Consider the following 23,265-nt stretch of genomic DNA (forward strand, 5'->3'; position numbering starts at 1 on the left):
TTCCTGGCAGAACATGGGAAACTGAAAACTCCTTGACTTAACTCAGCAACAACTAAACCATCAGTGTGTTATTATTCTTGTACTAAATCCAAACCACAGAACTACACCAGCTACTGGGAAAAAAATAACTCTATCCTACCTAAATCTAAGACAATGTCAAGTTTTTGGTGAGCCTCATCTGGCACAGTTTGGTCTTGGCGTAGGGCACAGAAAAGAGGCAGGTTTCAGATTCACAAAGATTTTACTAGAATTTACATGTCTGTTACATGTTACATGTTACAGTTTGAAAATGACATAACGTTGAGTAACACAAAAATACTGTAACAAACACTGCAGTAGTATCAACAACAGATATTTCTGAAGTGTTCAGTAACCTGTACATGCAGATCTCTGACACCACCATTAACACTGATGTCAACACCAGTGCTTAATTGCAGACTACTAAAGGTTTTCTACCACTTCTGTCCAAAGTCTTCTCCAAAAACCCTCAGCCTCACACTACTTAATCTTTCTCTTTACTGGCATATTATTCTTCCCATCATTCTCTTCCCCTTGCCTTTACTTAAAAAAAAAAAAAAAACAAACAACAACAACAACAACAACAACAAAAAAAAACAAACCACGAAACAACCCACTATGTATGAGGAATGTATAATTTCTTGACATTTACATATTTTCTCTTCCAAGCTGGATTAAAAGGGAAGCAGGCTCTTACTGATTTTATTGAGTATTTTCTTCTTTTTTTTTAATGGTGAACTGAAGTAATGTGATATTTATTGCCATTACTCTATTCATTCAACTTATGTTGACTTCTTAATTGTTTTTGAAAATTTGTTTTATTGCTCAGGGATATGCCATCTAAAACAGGAGCAGGTGACAAGTATCTTTTGATGCAGTATGTTGAAATGTACTGTTAGTTTATGTAGATTTCTTCTTGTTCAATTATAGGAATAAAACTAAATTATGTTTACCTTACTTGCAGAGTTGGAGATTACTAAACAAGACTGAGTTTTCAGTGTTCTAAAGATAGCTTTCAGATAGCTTAAGCTTTTATTTAACTTAATTTGAATTTTATTTCTGTCTTTCTGAAAACTCATCATATCATATTTATAGTCACTTTTCTATTGAGAACACCAGTCTAGGTCAATCTCATAATATTATATTAAAGCATGATGTCAAGTAGCTGAGTTTCTTTTAAGAAGGCTTTGTTATCTTTGAAAAAGGCACAGAACACAGAGTTCATGGAACTATAAAGAATCAAGCTGGACATAATCAATGCAAAATGTAAAAATACATATTCAAATGCAAAGTGTATTTCTAACAGGCAAGTCCTTTAGGACAACTGAAATGGAATGCTTTCATATCTTAAATATACTTTTATTATGACTTAATCAGAGCAATTTGATCTCATAGTTACTGAAGCAGAGCTCTTTGCAAAACTGCAACTACTATTCAATTATTTTTTGTCCCTCTGCATGACATTTTTTCCATTTTCATCAAGATTTTGACACAGGTCACTTAAAATCAATTGCAGAAAAAGTTTTTGAGAGACATGTTACAGACGTTCATAAGCTCATTTCCAACCTTTCCATTATTTTTCTATATTTTAGATTGGTTTAAAGTCAAATGTGTTTATGTATTTTATTGAGTCAAGAGCTCAGTGAGAGTTGCTTGGGAAATAGAAGGCACATTGAGAGCAAAGAATTATTCATTGTGATACTTTTAGTGAATGTAGCTAGGAATATTAATACTGGTGTTTTTTTGTTGGTTTTTTGGGTTTTTTTTAAAGGAGGAAAATTAAAGGACCGAACAGTTTACTGAATGGCAAATTAAGGCGTCATAGCAAATGCTGGATATGTACCCCCAGAGCTGTGGCCACACCCATAGAAATAGTATGTAGCAAAACCAAAACCGTATTTCACTTCCAAGGTATTCCAAATTTCAATACGGAGTTAATTATTACAGTTTATCTATAAAGACTTTATAAATGTATGCTTGTTATTGACTACTCATAACACAATACTGTCTGCAATCACAAACCAGGAATACAGTTTCCCTGCACGTGCTACCAAAAACAAACAAAAAGACAGCTAATGCCACAAACAACTCACTATTTTAATAAAAATGCTGAGGTTGCTGGCAGCTCCTGAGCTACGACTTCACCAGTACTCTGCTCTAGGAAAATGGAAAACAATTACTTGCCCCCGATACATTTTAAATATATTTTTTTCAGATCTTGATATTAGTCTGAAACTGCAGAAAACCCTAGTGCCTAATATGTTTCCAATAAGTGAGTAGTTTATGACAACCAAAGGCAGCTTTTGAAGATAAGGAAGAGAAAATATGCTTACAGAACCAGTGCACGTCACAGTCTCTTGAAAATGAAGTGCACTACGGCAGACATAAAAGAGCATGCTGTAGTAAGACAAGCTGTAATGAGTTCAGTGTGTTAGTATGCAAGTTATGAAAGATTTTTCTTCTTTAACACAACATTTTTCATTATCATTAGTCCTTGAGGTACATGCCAACCTTTCGTTGGTGAATATAAATGATGGAAAGCCTCTAGGAAAGAAGGAATCACAACTTTTTCCTTCTCGTTTTGAATTGTTGTACTACACAGTTTTGCACACATATCAAAGGCAGAGATATAAAGATTCCTGATATCACAGGCTGCAATCCTTAAGAATTTTTGACTGAAAATGAAAGTAATGCAAAATCAAATTTATTTCCATATTATTTCCACAGAGCTGCAGTAAAATCTTCATAAATAGATAGATTTAAGAAAGAAACATCTATGTAAATAAAGACTGTGGTTTAAGGGTTAGTTCAAAGAAAAGTACTCTTTGCAGATCTTATAAATGAAAAGGAAAATCAGAAAAACAGGGTTCTTTTTTTCTCAGAAGCAGACATTTCAGTTAATATATTCAACTAAAAATAATGTTAGTGACAGAAAAGAAGAAATGTGATGGAGCATTTCTAAATCACCAGAGGCTCTGTGCTGTTTGTCAATACTGTTCTGCCATTTTTGAAAAAGCGGCTCATAAGGGTAAAACTATGGCCTTAGAAGCTTCACTGTGTCCAAGCATGGACCAAGCAGCCAAGAAGACAACTCCATTTACAAATATGCAGCTGGTGAGTATTTCAGCTGGTGGTGGGGTCCGTGGCTCTGACCCAGGAAGAGGTGACTGGTCCGGAGAGATGGTCCCGAAAGGGATCGCCTTCCCGAGGCCCAGTGTCTTCCTCTCAGCTGCTGGCAAAGGAGGGCCCTTGCAGAGGCTATCAGCTCTTTAGTGATTCAGCTTGTGATTCCAGCTCAGCTCTGCAGGGCATCCTCCAGGCCAAACCAGACCAGAGAGAGACGAGAAGGCCCGTGTGGCTGGTTCCGCACAGAGGTGGCTTTATTGTTTTGATACCTCCGGCGAAGGGGAAAGCCAGGGACGAGCTCTCCCCCCCACAGAGCCAGGGGACTTCCTTTTATAGGGATACAGGGGATCAGTGGGGGACCAATGGGTTACAGAGGGTCTGGGACAGACCAATGGGTTACAGAAAGATCTGCATAGTGTCTCTCAAAGGATTGTGGGTCCACTTTTCCTCGCCATGACCAAGAAGTGGCTGCCTTTTCAGGGAGTCCTGCTGGGCGATTGCAAAATCTCTTGTCTCAGCAGAGATCCCTCCAGGGCAAGGGCTGGGCATATCCCACAGGTGAGGAAGGATGGTTTTGTGCCAAATAAACCCTTCCTTTAAGAAAGTCATGACGATATCCTCAAGCTTCCTAATTTGGAATTTTCCTTACAAATACTGGAAAGATATTTCTTTTGGGAATCTTTTTTTTTTTTTTCTATAAGCTTCAATTTATGTTAGAAGAAAGAACCAGTAACACAACATCAACCTCCCAAAATGAAAAGCAACTTTGAAAATCAGTAATATTACAGAAACAGGATATGGAAAAAATGTCCTTCATTTTATGTACAGTTATTCTGAAGGAGAAAAGTATAACATCTTGTGAGTGAATTATATATCATTTTTATTAATTATTTGTAAGAAATCTTTAGTAGACATAAAAGGGTGGAAATATGTCTATTATTGTTTTTCTTTTATTTTGAGAGAAGGACAAAAATAAGCTAGCAACTTACTAAAAAATTCACCACTATTTAGAAAAAATATCTTTAATCTTGAGGCTGTGGCATACTTAATGAAAAGGTCATTTAGGAAATTAGAATTAGCTGGAATCAGTTCTGAATCAAAACCAAATTTGACTGGTAGATAACATCATTGTAAGCAACATAAGCCATTAATTTTAACAATGGACTCACATGACAAATTCCATTAAATTCTCCTAGAGAACTGGAATCTATTATACTTTATCTACACTAGGAATATCTTCCTACAATCTTTATGATTGTCTCGCTAATTCATATCTGTCCATGGTAATAGTAATATTTTTTTTAATAACAAATCTGCAAAATATGCTTTTTTTTTTGTCTTCAAATACCTGTCTAAAGCACTCAAAACAGCAAAGATTTTTTGTAAACTCTGTAAAGTTCTGTAGGCATAAACAGTCCCATTAAAGATAACAGGCTTGGTTAAAACTAATCCTACACTAGATTGAATCTATGACTCAATTTTCTGTAATGTGAAATACACTCCCCAACCTAACCACCTCCAAGAAAATTATCAGATATGAGTTAACTCTTTTTGTCTGTATTTCTTTACGGGTTTTGTTCCTCCTAATTATCTTTCCAGACCTTGTTCTGTTCCTAAATACCTAGTAAAGAAAAAAGTAAAGCAAACATTCAATCACCAAAATAGTTAGTTGCCACTTTCTTTCCCTTTTACTTGCATGCTAAATCTTCATATATTCCCTTGTCAGAATGCTAGCCCCAGAATGCTGACACCTTGGGTGCTACATGGAAAGTCAAAGAGGAATCATTATTTTCCTGGTTACTAAATTTTTTTTTGTAATTTAAAACATCAGCTAATGTTTTCATTTAGATGCTGAAATCAGGATGTTTGAACACACACAAGGTCTTGATGTAGCGGTGCAGGTGGCTGCAGCTACTCTTTCTCCTGAAGAAAACTCAGACAACCAGCTGTGGTGGTGAGCAACCCAAGTTTAGCATGTAACTTACAGTCACGGTGAGAACCCATGATTCCCTTGTTTTGTCTTTTGCATGTTTTCCCCTGATTGGTGAATATTTTGTCTATCTTGTTTTATGCATGAAGTTATGTATATTCATTTTCCTTCTTTAATATGTATTAGTTCCAGACAGTTCTTTGTTCCTCGACGCCCCATTGGATGCTTCCCTGAGTCCCTCCTATATGTTGTTCCCATTGGTTCCCTTCCTGTCAATCCCCCCTGCTTGTCTCTATCCCATTAGCTGAGATCCCTTTCCCCACCTATTCTGTACCCAGTATAAGATCCCTGGACCCTCCTACCAATTGATCTCTTTGTCCCTGTCCTTTCACCAGACTAAACCTGCGTGGAACACATACGGAGAGTCCCCTCTCTTTACTTCTTTGCCTTCACCTGCATGCCTGCTGAACAGCAACAGAAGGACACAGCCCCTTTTGGGTGAGGAGCTGTACCCCGTTTTCATTGTGTGTTGGGCACTGAGTGCCGCCTTCCAGAGGGGTTTCAGCATTGACCTGCGGGCTTCTTTGTGTCGGCACATGAGGGGTAAAACCCCCTTCTGCCAGCTCCCAGTGGCTGAAAACCCATCCATCTTACTACAGAACGTTCCCAGAAGAGTGAAATTAACTAAATCCCCCCAGGTTAGGAATCCCTGAGCTGCCTCAGTTTGTTGGTGGCTAAAAGAGTCTTCTCAAAGTAGCAGCTTTGATTGGCCCTTTCCTGACACTTTTTCCACACCTTTTTTTTTTTTTTTTGACACTGTCAAGGGAAGGATTCTGGGCTAGAAGAATGTTTGGTTTTGATCAGTTTGGAGGTTCTTGCATTATACAGATGTCACACAGCATCTTAACATGTCTATGTAATGGCCAGGGCTTCCAAAAAGTTGGTGACTGACCTGCCTGCTGGCCTGATGGAACAGTTGCTATTACTCTGCTGTAGCCAGGAAATACCCTGCTTTTTATGAAATTGTGGAGTACTTTGTACAGCGGATTCCCACTGATGGCCAGCGCTGACTCTATAAAGATATCTGCCTGCAGCACCACAGATCAGCCCATAATGAAACAGTAGGGGTGTGATCAGGAATCAGCAGTCAGAGTTCAAATGAAAGGGGCACTTTGCATTTATTTTGACACTGGCAGGCGAGTAATAATTACATGTGGATCACAACGACAAGGTTTTCTCTGCAAGACTGCTTAACTTTTCACTCAAACAGTCGCAGAGCTTCTGAGCTCATGACATCAGCCAAGGCTTAAGGAAGAAGAGGACAATAAAAACCCACAGTGGTAACAACAGGAAATAAAGAAACAGAAAATTTAGGCTGGATACTCAGCAGGATTACAGGCACTGAAATCTGAAGAAGAAATTGACCTGCTGGCCTCACACAGTGAAAACTAAGCAAAAGAAAAGACAAACGAATGCCAGAGGAGACTCCTTGACAAGAAGTGATCTAGGTATGTTGATAGAGTTTAACCATCTTTTGATTATGCTTTTCTAACCAGATCATTTGATTACACATTGAACATACCACAATATGTGTTTTCTTTCTTTCAAATGCAGGAACTCTTTAATACATGCAGACATATATGTACACACATTGTATCTACAGGCCTGAATTTTTTTTCTGTCATCTTCTTAGAAAAAGAGATTTTTTTTTTTCCTTTACCTCTTCAAATAGAAGCTTACTGACTAATCATCTGTCTTCTCTAACCTACGCAAATTTCATAGTGTGTCATCTACTGCTGGCCATTGCAATACCTCCTGGAGCTGAGCCAGTCATAAACCCTGCCCTGAGGAATGAAGTTCTTTACCAGAGGTACAAAACCAGCTTTTATTTGTGCACAGTTAACATTATAGACTCTAGCTGAACATTTCTGAGAATAAATACTTGTTTGTTTCTCTGAATGCATACATGTACTTGAGCAGTAATCAAGACTGACTGATAATTAGGACTGCACCAAACATTGTACCTGAATTATTTTATCTATTCCTCCTCCCAACAAACAACCTACAAGGGCTCATATACAAGATAATTGTTGGGACTAAGAAAGAAAGATGACTGTGAACAAGAAGAGCAAATGGAAAACAAGACTAAATGTAATTGATGGAGTACATTTTAGAAAATTTGGCATGGAGTGGACATTCAAAATAAGCATGTCCAAAACACTGAGATGTGGGAAGAGAGTTAGACATCAAAAGACTGTGATACAAGAAAAAGCTAAAAAGAACACTGCTGTAGTAAAGTCAGTTCTGCTGTGAAGTAGCTGATCAGCTCTACAGATACAATCTCTTTTCTTCCAAGAGGATAAAATTCTCTTTATTTGAAATCCAACTTTATGTAGATGAATGGAAAAGATCAAGGAGGTAAAGCTGTCTATTTCAGCATGAGTTTAAACTGTTCAGTGAAGGTTAACACCAACACTTTGCCTTTAGATTTTACAAAGCTATAGTGTTTGACTCCCTCTTAATTCCTAAGATTGTAAAATCTACCAGCTTACGTAAACCTGTATTGAAATAATAGCAGAGAAAATAATACACACTTAGGGTATCATCTTTCTATTGTAACTGGTACTGGTTCACAGTAAACTAGCACAGCCCAAGTCCCTTCGAAAAACACACAAAAAACCATTTCAGGTCACCATGAGTATTATTAGAATAAAGATATTGAGAGAACCCTGCCTGTCTGATATGGATGTAGGCCTCGTTACCAAATATTCTGTATCATTACAGCCAGAATCCAACCATACAGCAAGACTATTCAGCACCCCTTATCAATTTTTCTTCTTTCTACTTCCCTCTGTCTCAACGGTGTATGCAATTTCCTTTCTTGTTATTGGTATGCAAATTCACCTGCTCCCAAAATAGTTCTCCTGAAAGACTGTTATTATATTTGAAATGCAAGGTATGTACACCCACTTGTCAACTGCATGAACTAGCTGTGGCAATTATAAATTCCTCTGAAGGGCAACAAACATTTGCCATAAATGGAAACTAAATTAATTCAGGCATTTGCAAGATACAGACTTGGTTAACCTACCAGAAAAATTCATTTTTCTCATATATACCATAAGCTTGTCACCTTATTTTTTAGAGATGCTTCAAGACCCTTCAAATATGAACTCTTCTGGCAAACACCATCTGTCATTCTCTCCCATGAGGGTCCCACATGTCCTTTTTTTAATTTTTTTAAAATGTCAGTCATCCTTCATATGTCATCCATCACATGACCAAAAAGAGGGTTTAGGACCTCCAACAGAAGACAAGAACATGCCAACACACCTACTTGTAAGACTTTCACAACTCAATCCTTTGACAGCCTTATGTACACCCAAAATGAGGGGAAATAATGTTAGAGCTTAAGCTTCGGTCACATGTGCACTCTGTTGCTTACATGAGGAGGAGAGACCAAAGTGCTTAAAGGAGCACCTAAAAGTAGCTCATAACACGAATGTGAGTGCCACTACACTAGTTTTTAGACAGCTCTCACAATTCAGGGGTAGCAGGTTAGATAAAAAGTGAAAGATGAAAGAGAGAAGTCCTAACTAAATAATTGTTGCTGAGATGTAGAAAGAATTCGTTCTCTATTAATATCAGAAAGGGGTCTGTCTATGTGAGCTATTGAAGTGTTGCTCTACTAAAGTGCCTTCAGTTTCCAACTATTTTGGAAGGACTTCAGGATGGCCAACACCACACAAAGATGAAAAACCTTATTAACACACTGTGGGCAAAGAATCTCATGGGTTATGAGTTGGTGCAGAGAAAAGAATTATAGTGAGCTGATAAGAGTGGATGTGTTAACTGTTCCAAGGAGCAATCCTGTCTGGTTGTAATTTATCCTGCTGTAAAATGTGGCCACCAGCTTCACTGTCAGTGCAGTTGATCCGGTTTGGTCAAATTTAGAAATGTGTCCTCTGAGAGAAGACAGGTCACCACCCCTCCCCCACGAGGTTTGGGAAAAATAAATTTTCCTTGAAGGAAAGTGAAGGAGATAAAAACTATTTATTTAACAAACACATGGGAAAAGGAAAATAATGCTAAATAATAAAATTTTTTGCTGTGGAGGAAAAACCTGGGAAAGTGTTAGAGTCCTCCCTTTGGTCTCCTCAGAGCTGGGGCTTGGCCCAGGGCCAGGCCCTCTGTGCTCAGTGGAAAGTCCTCCCAATGTGTTCTGATATTGAAGCAGTCCAGTGGAAAAAGGATGCCTCTGTGTCCACTAGGAGCAGGTCCTACCACGCCCGGTCAGCTCTGGATGCAGGAGGCTGCGGGGACCAGCCTCCGGTGTAGGAGTGACCGGAGGTCTGGCTCGTGGATCCTTCCTTGGGACCTCAGGGACCAAGGCAGATGGCGGAGGAGAGGAGGCAGACTCAGAGTTGGGTAGAATCCAGAAGGTTTATTGTACCTCCAGACGGAGGTCCTCACCAACCAGGGGAGCCCAGCTCTAAGCACTGGGACAAGGGTGTGCACAGGGTTTTATGGGGGGGTGGCGGTCAAGGGAGGGATTACAAAGGAACCAATCGAGGAAGGGAAGGGTGGGGCAAACAAGGCGATAGACACATACAAGAACCAACTGTAGCAAAGGAAGGGAGGGGCTCCTATCCCAGGACCAATCACTTGGCCCCCTGGCCAGAACTTTCTAGATGCCTGGGAGGGGTGCCAGAGTGACAGACAGAGCCCTGGGAGGAGACAAGACCGATACATGAGGAGATTCACATAAAACAGGGCGCCAACTGGGATATACCAAACATACTGAACTTAAGGGGAAAACCGAACGGAACCAACAAACACCAATAAATACACTCCCATAAAGGGAGAAAATCCGAAATTCCAGGGAAGGGAAAAAAATTCAACTCTCAGTCTCTCTGCAGAGAAAAAGAAGCTGAACAACTGGCCAAAATCTGACCTGGGAGCAAACTGGCCAAAGTCTGACCTGGGAGCAGCAAGCCGGGTGCTTCCTCCCTCCCCTGCCGCAGCTGGAAAAAAAAACAATTGCTATCTCTGTGTGACCTTGAACAAGCTTCAAACTGCTTTGAAAAAGTTTTGCTCCGTTTTTCCTTCCCCCTCTCAGGCTCAGTTTGCATAGGGTAGCAATATGGGATACACATCATAAAGTCACCCCAAGACAGCAGTGTATGAACTCAGCTCTAGGAATAAGACTGTGTGATATTGTGAACCATGATGGTCTTCTCCCAGGCAGGCATCAAATGAATATTTTGGTTTTCCCCTCCTCCCAGACCCAGGGGATAGGCCTGTATTGAAAGAGCCAAGTAAGATGACACATCAAATAAACATGTTTGTACCTAGATCAAGAGCAGGAATCCATTGCTGTGCATTTAACATGAATGATAATGGAAAGGAACAGATATCTAGAGGAAAAAATTCACGATTGAGGAAAACGCGTGACAATTTTTCTTTGTGCTTCAATTTGGATGGAGAAGCAGACTGGCCCTGCTTTAGAGCTGCATAAACTGTGGTGGAAAGCTGTGATCTTGCAACATTGTCCCTTGAATGTTTCCTTAAATAGCACATCTGATATTCTAACTAATAACTGGCAACAGACTGGAAATACAAATACCTTGGCCTCATAACAGTTATGATAAAAGACAACCATCTTTATTATTAAAAAAACACACCAAAAAAACCCCAACAAAAAACAACCAACCAACCAAAACAAATTAAAAATCCCAACTCACTCATATATTAACCAAAGTCTGTAGCAAAACCTGTCAATAATCCTGAATCTTATTACTTGTTCTGCTGTTTCTAAGCTTGTGAATGGGTTGGAGATATCCAAATACTTGGAGGGATAAGTAGCACTTCCTCATGGGATTAGCAGCAATACAATCACATAACCTGATGGGCACTGACTCCCAAAGTGCTACTACATTCTTCACAATTCTCATCTATGCTTCTGGATGTGCACTGCAACAATCAAATGATGATACCCTGAACAGAACTAGACGAAAAGAAAGTTAATGAGAAATTAATTAGGCACACAGCTTTTTTCTGAGACTAGCAAAAAGACAAGGCTGCCTATCTACTTACTGTTATAGCCTACGGTTCATGTCTGGAAACTAAAGCAATTCTGTGAATATACAGGTTGATTGAAAATTATTATGATGAATAAATAAAAACATTTAAATTGTCAAACTGCTTAATATTATGTTAAACAGCAAGTCATCAATCTTTCCACCTGTTAGGTCATCAAGCAAGAATTACTTGCATGTCACAGGTATGCACAGTTAGTCTGCTAAATCACATAGCTCTTTTCTGAGCTATGGATACAAACTGCTCTGCCAAAGCTTCTAATTAGTAGCATTCGTGTTTGCAACAGGCATACATAAAACATCTAACACCTACATTAAAGTTTAAAAACATTGACTACACATGCAGAGCTCATCCATTTCTTAAACCATCCAGAAAACATCTCTTACCAGTACTTTGATATGCAGCAGCTAGAAAAATTAAGCTCTCATGCTAATCAAAATTTCCTTAATTTTCATATTTGGGTGATTGTCCTAATCACACATTCAAAACATAATCCTTTCAATGAAGAAAATTATAATAGCTAACCTAAACCTGGTGCAACCTGAGGCTGCTTCCTCTTGTACTATTACTTGTTACTTCAAGAAGAGACGGACTCCCACCTAACCACAACCTCCTTCCAAGTGGTTGTAGAGATCAATGAGGCTCCATGAGCCTCCTTTTTCTCCAAACACCCTCAGCTCTCTCAGCCACTCCTCACAGGACTTGGGCTCCAGACCTTTCTCCAGCACCGTTCCCCTTCCCTGGACAGTCCAGGCCCTAAATGTCAGTCTTGTAGTGAGGGGCTCAAAACAGGATTTGAGGTGTGGCCTCTCCAGAGCCCAGTATAGATAGACAATCACTGCCCTGGTTCTGCTGGCCACACTATTGCTGATACAGGCTAGGATGCCATTGGCCTTCTTGGCCACCTGGGCACACTGCTGGCTCATGTTGAGCTGCAGTCAACCAGCACCCCGAGGTCCTTTTCTTCTAGGCAGCTTTGCAGCCACTCTGTCCCCAGCCTGTAGCACTGCCTGGGGTTGTTGTGACCAAAGTGAAGGACACTTCTTGTTGAACCTCATATAATTGGCCTTAACCCATCGATCCAGCTTGTGCAGTTCCCTCTGTAGAGCCTTCCTAACCCCCAAGCAGACAGTCATCTGCAAACTGACTGAGGGTTTACTCAATCCCCTTATCATTAATGAAGGAACAGAACTGGCCTTAATACTGTAGAGCCCTGGGGAACACTGGTGATGTGTGCTGTTATGCTGGGCCACTAACTGGAGGTAACTCCTTTTACCACCATTCTCTGGGCCTGGCCACCCTGACATTTTTTCATCTAGTGAACACTACAAGTATTTTGGAAAAATATTCTTTCACTGAAAAGTTTGCCTTGCCATTTCTAAATGTGAAGTGGGAGACTGGCACTTATTTATTTCACCACCAGCAAGAAACTTTACAGTAGCTAGAAACTTAGTTATGGTTTATAATCCAGCACTAACAATTAAAATTTTTGCATCAGTTCCTAAGAATGTCAAAAGACTGCTTGATCAAAGGCAATCTTTGTTTGTCCTGTGGATATTTTTAATCCTAAGTAATCACAGTTTAAACTAGGTCTGTGGTGCAACTATGACCTTGGGAGTATGATTTTGGTCTAGCGAATACTCCTACATATATTCAAACACCTGCGTTACTTATGTAAATAATCTCATTGCACAATTTTGCACAGGCTTTTCATACCAAATAAATATAAGTTTTCCACTGATTTTGGTGGAGAGTGGTTCAGTGGCACTGGATAAAGTTTGTTTTACTTGAAGATTTCTGCACAAAAGAGATATAAGAACTTATTCTAAACCTGTGCTACATCCTATATGATTTTATTTCATGTCTCTTCAAAGATGACATTTTACCTTCTGTGATAGATTTCTAATGTAAAAAAAAATTAAAATATACATATTAGATGTATGATCCTTAGGAAAGATTATTTAACACACACCTGTCAAATATACTCATTCTGCACTACACTCATATTGGTGACCTTACAGGTATTTTGTATGACTGTGGCAGGTTGTGACAACCTTCCTGTGTGCATCTTCAAGCCAGTCACTACTGGTTACCCTCTGTTGTAATGGATGAGCTCACAGTATACAACCAGCTGCCACCATGGCATGTGTGGGGTCACAGTGCTGCAGCTGGGTTACTTTAAGTAACTCAGGTTACTTTAAGTACTTTAAGTGGAGGACTTAAAGTTCACAGATTCCTGCCTGCAGCACATATCAAACACATCAGGTGAGCACTATGCAGCCCCTTCTTATCACATCTTCTGATGTGCCAGACACGTACTGCCATCACATGTCCTGACATGGATTCTCACCTGTCTGGGAGTACAACACTTCAGAAGTCTGGTTGCTACAAGGGTCAGAAAGGCAGCAACTGAATAAAAAATAATGTAAATGTAAGTCAGTTGAAACTGCTGCTAGAAATCTCAAGTTTTAACAGTTCCTCTGTGTCTATAATACATCACTTCTGAATCTATGTCTCTGTTACACCAGAAGAGAGGCTTCATGAAAAAGGTTTAGGATTGGTTTTTTTTTTTTTAATATTTAAAATAATAATAACAATAATAATAATAATAATAATAATAATAATAATAACAACTTTAAAAACCCAGCCTGAAGCAATTGCTCCTCGAGTCTGCCTGCAAAGTATGGTGGGTTTGTTAGCTACAAAACTAGATGGGTATGCAATACTATTAAACTCAATTTAAAAGATAATAACTCAGCCTCCAAGAATCAAGAAAAATAATAGAATTTATATTTAAATAAGCCTCATCTCTTTCAGCTTGTGTAGCCTGTCTGCTAGGCACTGATTTGCAGTAATCTGTATTCAGATCTGGATCAGGTTTAGGTTTAGTTGCTATGGCTCTCTGCTTTAAGCTCTCCTTACACATTCACCTCTCTCTCCCATAATCTTTTATGACAGATTTATTGTTAAAGAAACTAAATTTTGGGTTTCTGAAGGCTGAAGAACAAGCAGTACTTTCCTTGCCCCTTATTAAAATCAGGCAGGGCTGTATGCAGAGAGGACAAGGAAGGACACACACCATGAGACCTAAGGGTACATACTGTCCAAACCTGTCTGTGCCTTCAGTGAGGTGCAAGATGCATTACCTTTGCAACCCTACATAAACCAAGCTTAAGCTTAAACATAACCACTCCACGACTACCACTTGAGGAGCACTTACCTCCCACTGCTGTCTGCCCTTGCTCCTCCTGGAGAGTTTTGCCATTGGCTTTAATAAGTTGGAAGTTTCACTTGATGGCATAAATCTCTCAGGACAGGTCTTGAAATACTCAGATCTAGGAGAAGCAGTGAGGTCAACTAGCATTTAAATAAATATTGGCAAAACTATTTGTCCATTCCTACCATTATGGAATACACATACTGAATTTCTTAGTTATAAAAAGCACTCAGAAAATTTCATCCTTTTTATAAAATGTCAAATGTTATCCTCCAAGCTTTCATCTCTGTTGTGGAAATCTATTTGTTGGTAGAAAACCCATAAAAGAAATGGGTAGAGATTTTTTACCTGTTTCTCCATCCCATTGCCTCTTTCTTGGAACCACAGAAATCCAAGGATAAAATAATTACCAGGACACCACAATGCCAATACTGTAACAGTGGATGATGTTGCAGACTTATTTTGTTGTAGGACACACCCTACAGATCTTTGGAAAGATTTGTGGTGGAATAGTAGTATTTTTTTTTCCATTCTACTGACAGTGAAACAATAAATCATAAATTTCATCTATTCTCCCCTGGTAAATTTAACCTACTTATTTAGTCTTTTCACTCTAGTTTTATTACACATATAGGCATATGTATACATCTACCAGAGATGCACTGTATTTTGTGAGGGTAAGGCTGTTGAACCTTTCCTCTCTTTACTGCTAAGAGAGTAAACAGAATATCAGAAAAAGGAATTAAAGTGACTATGCATGTACACATTTATCCTACATATCATCCTTAATAAAATTTTCTCCATACATACAATATCTTCCACTGCCAGGTGAGCATTTCAGGTATTTTGCTCATACTGTCTACAAAAGAACTCTTAACAACATTGAATCTTACCAACCTGATATGGTGCAGTGACATTCCATCAGTAAGAATAATTCATTTTAATTATATTTTTTTAAAAAACAATCGATTTTAAAGCATATATGTGAAGGACAAAGAAGGAAAAAATAGGCTATCCAGACCATCTCTGTAATGAACTATGACACTTCTCTTATGCTCTCAGTCCTCTTGGAACTGCTTTATTTCTAAATTTTGGCAATTACTTCAATATAGCACCTTATGGAACTTTAGAGTAAGGAGTATTTGTTCTGTACAAACGTTAACATAAACTGTGATGGAGTCTGATTTCATTCAGTTCAGTGTACTACAGTGGTATATGCATGACATATGTAAAAAAATAGGTTTACCCTAATGGATAATGAACACACAAATAAAAATGACCCATGGTTAGTAAGCACCACAAAGTTGGCCAGAAGTAAGTATGTAAGTAAATACATAAATAAATTGTACTCATTATTTTTATACAAATATTAATATATTTTGAATTCTTAAAAGAATCCCATATAGTTCCAAGAATCAGTGTTTGATACCTTAATGTCTGATGTTGTTTCCTTGCCCTCAAGGCAGCAGTAACATCTTTTGTTTTCCTTATCTTTGATATTAGTAATAGAGAACCTGTATCACTAAGAGTTCAAAGATGGCCCTCTGAAAGGGATTGTGATGTTTCTTGTGTTGACTATATTTTAGCCAGTAGCCCTTTTCTGACACAGCTGCTTAGATCAGCAGCACCTAGATTTGTATAGTCATGGACAAAGTTATATGCTGGAGCCTTCCTTTGCATCTCAAATCACAACCTCTAGCCAGCAGTTTGGAAGTAATACAGATCTGTATTTGACACCAGCCTTTTCAGCTCTACCACCCAGTTTTTGATTTTAGTGTTCCTTAAGCTGACCGGATGCCCAACCTCCTCACTGTGCAGCACTGCCATTTCTAGTGTAAGACATAAGAAAAAACTATGGGAGATTTGAAGTGAAAGTGTATTCATCAGCTTTCATTTTGGAAATCAAAATAAACTAAATCAAATTACGGCTACCTCAAATAAATAGTCCACTGAGTGGAACAGTTCAATTTAAATAATCTGCTCTGAAGAGTATTTAGAATTCCTTTCAGAATTCACTTCTTACTTTCCATAATCACCAGTGCCCTTTTAATAGTCATTTGTGGCTTAGTGATCACTTTCAGGTTCTCTTCTATTACGGAAATGACACTGTGAAAGTCCTAAGTGGTCCTTACTGAGTTCTTAAATTAACATTGAGAGTTAAAATGTCCAGAAAATGATGTACCTTTGCTTAAAACACAATTGGGCTTGTGAGAGAGGGGAAGATTTTATTTATTTATTTAAATTAGTGCCCTCATTTTCTTCCTACTTTTCTTTACATCTTTGTGTAATAGGACTCGGATGTGCTACTTCTGGCTGTTCCACCAGTTCCTACAGGAACATCACTCTGGACTAAAATATTGCATAAAAGTGCACACCTGAGGCCTGCAATTAAAACATAGTTACTCTCACACTGATGATTTGTCTCCTCTATTAGAATCCAGCTCAAACGTTTAGAATACTATTCAGTGAGCAGAGCTACCAGGAGTTAGAGGTGTAATGAATCTCTTAAGTCTATAAAATTATGATCCTGAACAGAAAAGGACTTCAACTCTTTATTATTTTCATCAATTCTTGTCCAAAATTTTAATTTCGAAAGTCAAATTTCAAAGCAATCTCATTTTAAAACCCACAACATTTTCAACATTAATGGTTAATTACATAATAATTAAAATTAACTGGACCTAAAACTAAGATCTAAAAACTAACATCTCAAAATGAAACTAAAAGCTTATGGGCCAGAATGATCTATTTAGGACAGCGTCATATTCCAATATTGTTCTGCTTGTTAGTTTTGGAACTAGAACTACATTACTCCATCTGCAGAATGGACAAAAGAAGGAAGAAAGTGCTGTAATTCCTTGGTTAACACTACAAAAGTAGGGCTGGTTTATTGTCATCATTATTTAGTCTGACCCCTGCCACACATACCCCAATAGAACCAATAATATTAAGTTGCACAATCTCAAAATCTACTTGAAGCTGAAGCCTCTGTATGTCCCCTCCCACCCTAATAACCCTCCTCAAACAGTATTTATCAGACTTTTAGTGTAGGAACAGACTGAAGTTAAGAAAAAATACTACTCTTCTGGTTTTCAACAACCATTGATGAACTACTTAGCTTTTTAGATAATATTTCCTTCCTTAGATTATAATTTTTAGTCTTCAAACAGGAAACCTATAAAGAAGGAAGAATATGAATAATGGAAATCCTCACTTCAAGGCATGACATTTCAACATTTTTCTGAATTGCTAAAGAATATCAAAGATAGATAATCCACCTGGAGTCTGCTCTATTTTGAAATGTAGCACAAGGTCTGTAAACTCAAAAAACCCATATGTTAATACTGTTATTTTTACATTTTGAGGGCACATAGTTAGGATTTTTCATGAAAGTATTGCAATAGTTATGTTCTACTTATAAAATCAGCAACTATTAAAAAAGGTAGCATGATATTCCAAATTTCATTTTACTATTTTTTGGTTAATTTTTATTATACATTTAGTAAACCTCATTATACATTTAGTAAAACCTCACAGGAGGTGAGGTTTTCACAAAAATCATTATGTTAAATTTTTTTTCTGAGGAACAGGTTTTCTCTTTCTCTTAAGAGAAAATATTAATAATAAAATAACATTTTATACTGCAGTTTGATATATGCAAATTGTATATTTTCTTTCTAGTGTTTTCAAATGAGCTGTTTAAGAAATAAACTTGTTTGGGAACAACAACAGTGATTTAAGATATTACTGTCCTTCAGCTGAGCCTCAGAAGTATCTTGACAAATCTGACTTTCAAATGAACTGAACTAGAAGTATTCAAATTATTTCAGATTTGCGTGGGAGAACTTCCAGAAAAGTAGATGTAGCTGGGAAGGACACATCTTCACTCATTAAAGACAATAATAATTAATTTTCTCAATTTTTCACCACAATGATCCTGTTACCTTACTTTTAAAGAACAGTTCAAATACATGCTTTTCTTATCTCTTAAAAATTTTTTTTCCTGTTCCAGTGATAACATAAAGCAGACACAAAGAAACAGCTATGTACTATCATTTTTTGTATAGGATAATTTTTTGTGAGTCCAAAGTAAAATAATATGTATAGAATTAAAAAGTATAGATCAATAATGACTAGAAGACTTACATTTTTTCCTGAATTTTATAGGACAGAAAAGATAAAACAAAACCTTTGCAGAGTTGCTATTACTGTCTCACTTTTTCTGGCTATTTTTGCCATGTGTGTGTTCTTTCCAGTTTCAGTAGGTTACTCTTGTCCAACAGAAAGCCTCACACTGTGGAAGACTGAGTTCCAATTCAAAAATATTTGATCAAACTGCCTAGTATTGTTTGACCTTGTTATATCACATTGTTCTTTTCATCTTTCCTCATCTGAATTTTTTTATTTGCTATTAATTTTTCAGAATAAATACCTGATCTTAAATGAGCCTGCAGATCAGCACTTTCAGTCTGTTTTTTTTTTTTTTTTTATTTTCCCAGAATTTCCAGAAGAGCACAATGTTACTTTTGACCTAGAACAAGAATAAAGGAGGTTACTGTTGAATAATGGTGTATGCACTGGTGCTTAGAATAGCGTGTCTCTTGCTGTCCTATAAAATTTTATTACTCATGGTGAATGACATATTTGAATGGCTACTGTGGGATGAATACCTTATGTTCCAACCATGATCTGAAACTCTTTCATTTAATTTGGGGGCGCTGTCCTAGTATGTCATTTAATCTCACGGAGCATTTCCAAACGGAATCCTTTAAAGGAAGGTGAAGGATCACAGCACAGGACAAATGTGTTGTATAGTAAGCCTGAAAAGCAAGTAATATTTTCTGGAGAGGGAAGAGGAAAGCAGTGGCCATCATGTATGAAATATATGCTGAAGAAAAAGTTGGACCAACCTTCTGGAATTTATGGTAGCTATGGAAGCGTCTTCTTTAATTCAAAAATTTGATTACATATATAAGCATATATAAGCTACCGGTAAAAGCTCTGTTGTGAAAATGCATCAAGTTCAGCCTGTCTTCCAAGCTGCTGAGGTCCAGAAAATATACTTTGTCAAATTAATGCAATTTGAAATTAGTATTTTGATTTCATATTCCTTCTTTGAGAGTGTTTGTGTTGGGTTGACATCGACCAGCTGCTAGACACCCCCATCCAATCAATCCCTCACTCCCAATCCTCAAAAGGGCTGGGAAGAAAATGACAAAAACTTATGGGTCACGATAAAGACAGGGAAATTACCTACCAATTACCTCTGGGGAAAAACAGACTAGTCTTTGGGAAAATTACTTTAATTTATTACCAATTAAAATAGATTTAAGTAGTGAGGGAAAAAGACAAAATGAAAATGGCATGTTCCCCCCAGGCTCAGCTTCACTCCTTCACTCCCAAGCCTCACCTACCCTGACTCTGCCCTGAGGGGTGCAGGAGGAGGTGTGGGGGCTGTGGTCAGTGTCAACACCATCCCCTCTTGGCTGCTCCTGATCCATCATGGGCTCCTCTGCAGAAGCTACGGCTCCCTCAGGAGAGACCCACCTACTCTGGTGTGAGCTATCCAGGAGAAAAGATCTCCTGTCCCTCCCCCTGCTCTCTCCTTGTGGTTGGCAGGGCTGTTTCTCCCCTTTTTTTCCCTCACCCCTCCCTGCCTGGGGCTGAGTGGCTCAGCTGTGCCTGGCATCACCTGTCCTTGTGAACACTCCTGCAGCCTCCACCAGCACCTACTTTGATCAGAATTGTTTCAAAGATTTGGGTCAGGAGCATAAACATAAACACATGAACATATACATTGATTGAAAATACATTATTGGTTCAAAGTTTCAGAAAATGCAGACCCTACAACTAGTGATTGTGGGGAAATAAGAGTAGTTTCCAACATCCTAAAGGTTCAAAACACTAAACAGGTTTTACATGGGTTTTATTCCAGAAAACTCATATGCAAAAGCCACTTTGGCCATGCCCGTTGACCAAGCCCCTGAGATTTCTCTCTAAAGAGGGTTAACCTTAGTAAAAATTCAAGAGGTTTTTAAGGATGTTAGTTTGGAGAATACCTTCCTTACCAGGCAGTGGCATGGAGTGGATGGTCAGAAATTTTCTGTGTCAAAGAGAACCTGTTTGATGCCTGTCTTTATATTCAGCCCCTCAGTACCACTGGGGAGGGGACACAGCCTCATGTTTCTTTAGACTTCCTCAGCCACCACGTACCGAGTTTTGATTCTTCATGAAAGTTCTATTATTTTAAACCTGGAATAATGGAAAAGTTCCACAGCCATTGGAACTTCTCGTATCTTTTTATCTGATAGTTGCCTGACCTGTAATAAAATCAGTTGTCGGCAGGAATAGCTTTTTACTCAGTGATGTTCAATAGCAGCATGAGTAAGACAGACAGATGCTGTACAAAACACAATGCGTTCTGTGACAACATCAGCAAGCCCAGTGTACCCTTGAAACTGTAGCACCATTATTTTACAGAAACACTAAAATATATATGAAGCAGAAGAAGACACATTAAGCATGCTAAAATATCTACAGTTTACTTTGTCTCAAAGAAGCATGTGTAACAGCTTAAATCTACCTTTACATTGCAGGTGGAAGAACAGAACCTGCCTGCACCACTCTATCCAACACTGACCTAAGCAGAGGCATTAGAGGTCATAGAAATGCTGTTTGTCTTAATGTTTGAATCTGGTCTGTATAGCCTGAAGACACAATGAAAGTAAGGCTGCTTACACACTATTTTCAGTTATTTTTCAGGACAACAGATTTAATGACATAAGAATGAATTAACTGACAGTCTCTCCTCCCTGTACTCTCTGTTAATAGAAGATAATTCAAGCTACACTTGAAAAATAGGACAGACCAGATTTATCGTTCCCAATGGGACCTTAATCCTGCTTCTCTGTACATCCATTTTGTGCACTGAATGAAGCTGAAGTTCCATGGATAAAATAGGAAATAAGCAGACTGCCAAGGACTCTTAAAATTAAGACCTGCTCCCTGATAACAACATGATTGCCATGGGCCTACACAAATCACCGTAAGAATTCCACCATATGATTAGTATGCACACCCTCAACTTCTCTTTGAAAAAAACCCCACTCGCTTAATGCTCTTGTACATGAAATAGGTTGTACAGGTATAATCAAACACACATTTCTATTGCATGTGTACTTTATTAGTTACTTTAAAAGTACTTACACACATGCCCTCTTCTGTCCAGAACAGACATATGAAGGCCTCCCATGTGGCCAGTGCAGGGGAACAAGATGGTTACTCAGTGTGGCTGAAGTGTCGTCAGCCTCAGTTCTACATCGCAGATTTCTCCAGGACTGGGTTTCTGCATGGCTTAGGATGTCAAGACTTATATCATTCATCTCCCTACTGCTACACTCTCCCCTCTGTGGCTGCTTTTTTTGTTATTTGTTGGTTTCTACCAGATGATCAGCAGAACCCACCTTGCTTATTGTGCAACCCCATGCCAATCTCTTTGGAAGTTAGTGGTTGCTGCTTGGGTCACTAACACCTTCTGGTCTCATCCCAAATCTGTTACCAGGATGAAAAACTGGAAACAGTTTAACTGTCCATGTTTGTGCCTTTACAGCACATACATGAGCCATCAGAACAGGGCAGATGTAGTCCAGAGCTTTTGGACACACAAATAATTCTGTTACAATTATCTTTTACCTTATTTTCCCAGTGCATACCAGAATCATCTAATGAATAAGAGCTGGGCAGATATTATGAAGATCTTGCTTTAATGAATGGTACTTTTGGATAGGTTTCACCCCCTGATCTGTGGCTACTTCCATCAAAACTAAAGGTGAATAAGCTCAACTTAAATTTTAACAGATCATCAAAAACCTCTGAACTTACTTCCAAGAGAAAAAAAAAAACAAAAACTAGGACACTTACAGGGGTAAAATACACCTGAAAGAAAATTTTATTAACATATATATGCTTGGATCTTTGGACTTTTAGCCAAGGTGAGAGTCAATCAAACCAACGAAAGAAGAGGAAGAGTACTGGCTGTTACTATCCTGACTGATTGCATTAAATGACTCGGGAAAGGACAGGGAAGTCCTTTCAAACTATGGTAGTAAGTGAAGACTAGAGAATAAGGGATCCTCGGTTGTAGTTGGAGGGCTGTTTGCCATCAATACAGATCTGAATAACAGGTCAAAGCCAAAGCAGAAACAATTGTATCTCATTCAAAAAAAGAAAACATAATCTCCAATATTTGTTAGACTCCTAGCAAAAACCCACAAATTTACAATTACAAGGAGGAAAGGATTTTTAGAACCACTTCTGAGTTTAAACAAAATACCTTTATACGTTTACAAGGATGATTCTAAGGGTTGAATGCTGTTCTGCTGAATCTTGCTGGATTCTACAAACTTAGACATCAAGGTTTTCTCATGTTGAATTATAAGCATTATAATTATATATTCTGAACGTATAAAAGCAAATCTTGATGGAACTAAGTCATTAACCTTAATGATATGGCTGATTTTTCTAAACATCTATTAAAAAACGTTATGAGCACTTGTTTATCTGCACTTCTATACGCTCTCAGCATTGAGTCTATTTATTTTTCTGCATCTAATTACTTTGCATAATGACATGTTTATACTACTGGCAATCTTCTCTTTGAGAGTGGAATTATGAGTACAGTATCCATACAGATATGATCCAAACTGAAGAGGTTAATGCACATACCATATAAAAACTTTATAAAAGAAAAAAATATTTTATATATAATTTAAAAAATTCAGCATCTTTCAAAGACTCACGATCACATGTTTTATGAGCTGGCATTTCATCTTGAATATTCATTTAAAATAGTAATGAAATCCTGATTGTCCTGTGG

Source organism: Aphelocoma coerulescens, chromosome 2, assembly GCF_041296385.1.
Source record: "Aphelocoma coerulescens isolate FSJ_1873_10779 chromosome 2, UR_Acoe_1.0, whole genome shotgun sequence".
Lineage (NCBI taxonomy): Eukaryota > Metazoa > Chordata > Aves > Passeriformes > Corvidae > Aphelocoma > Aphelocoma coerulescens.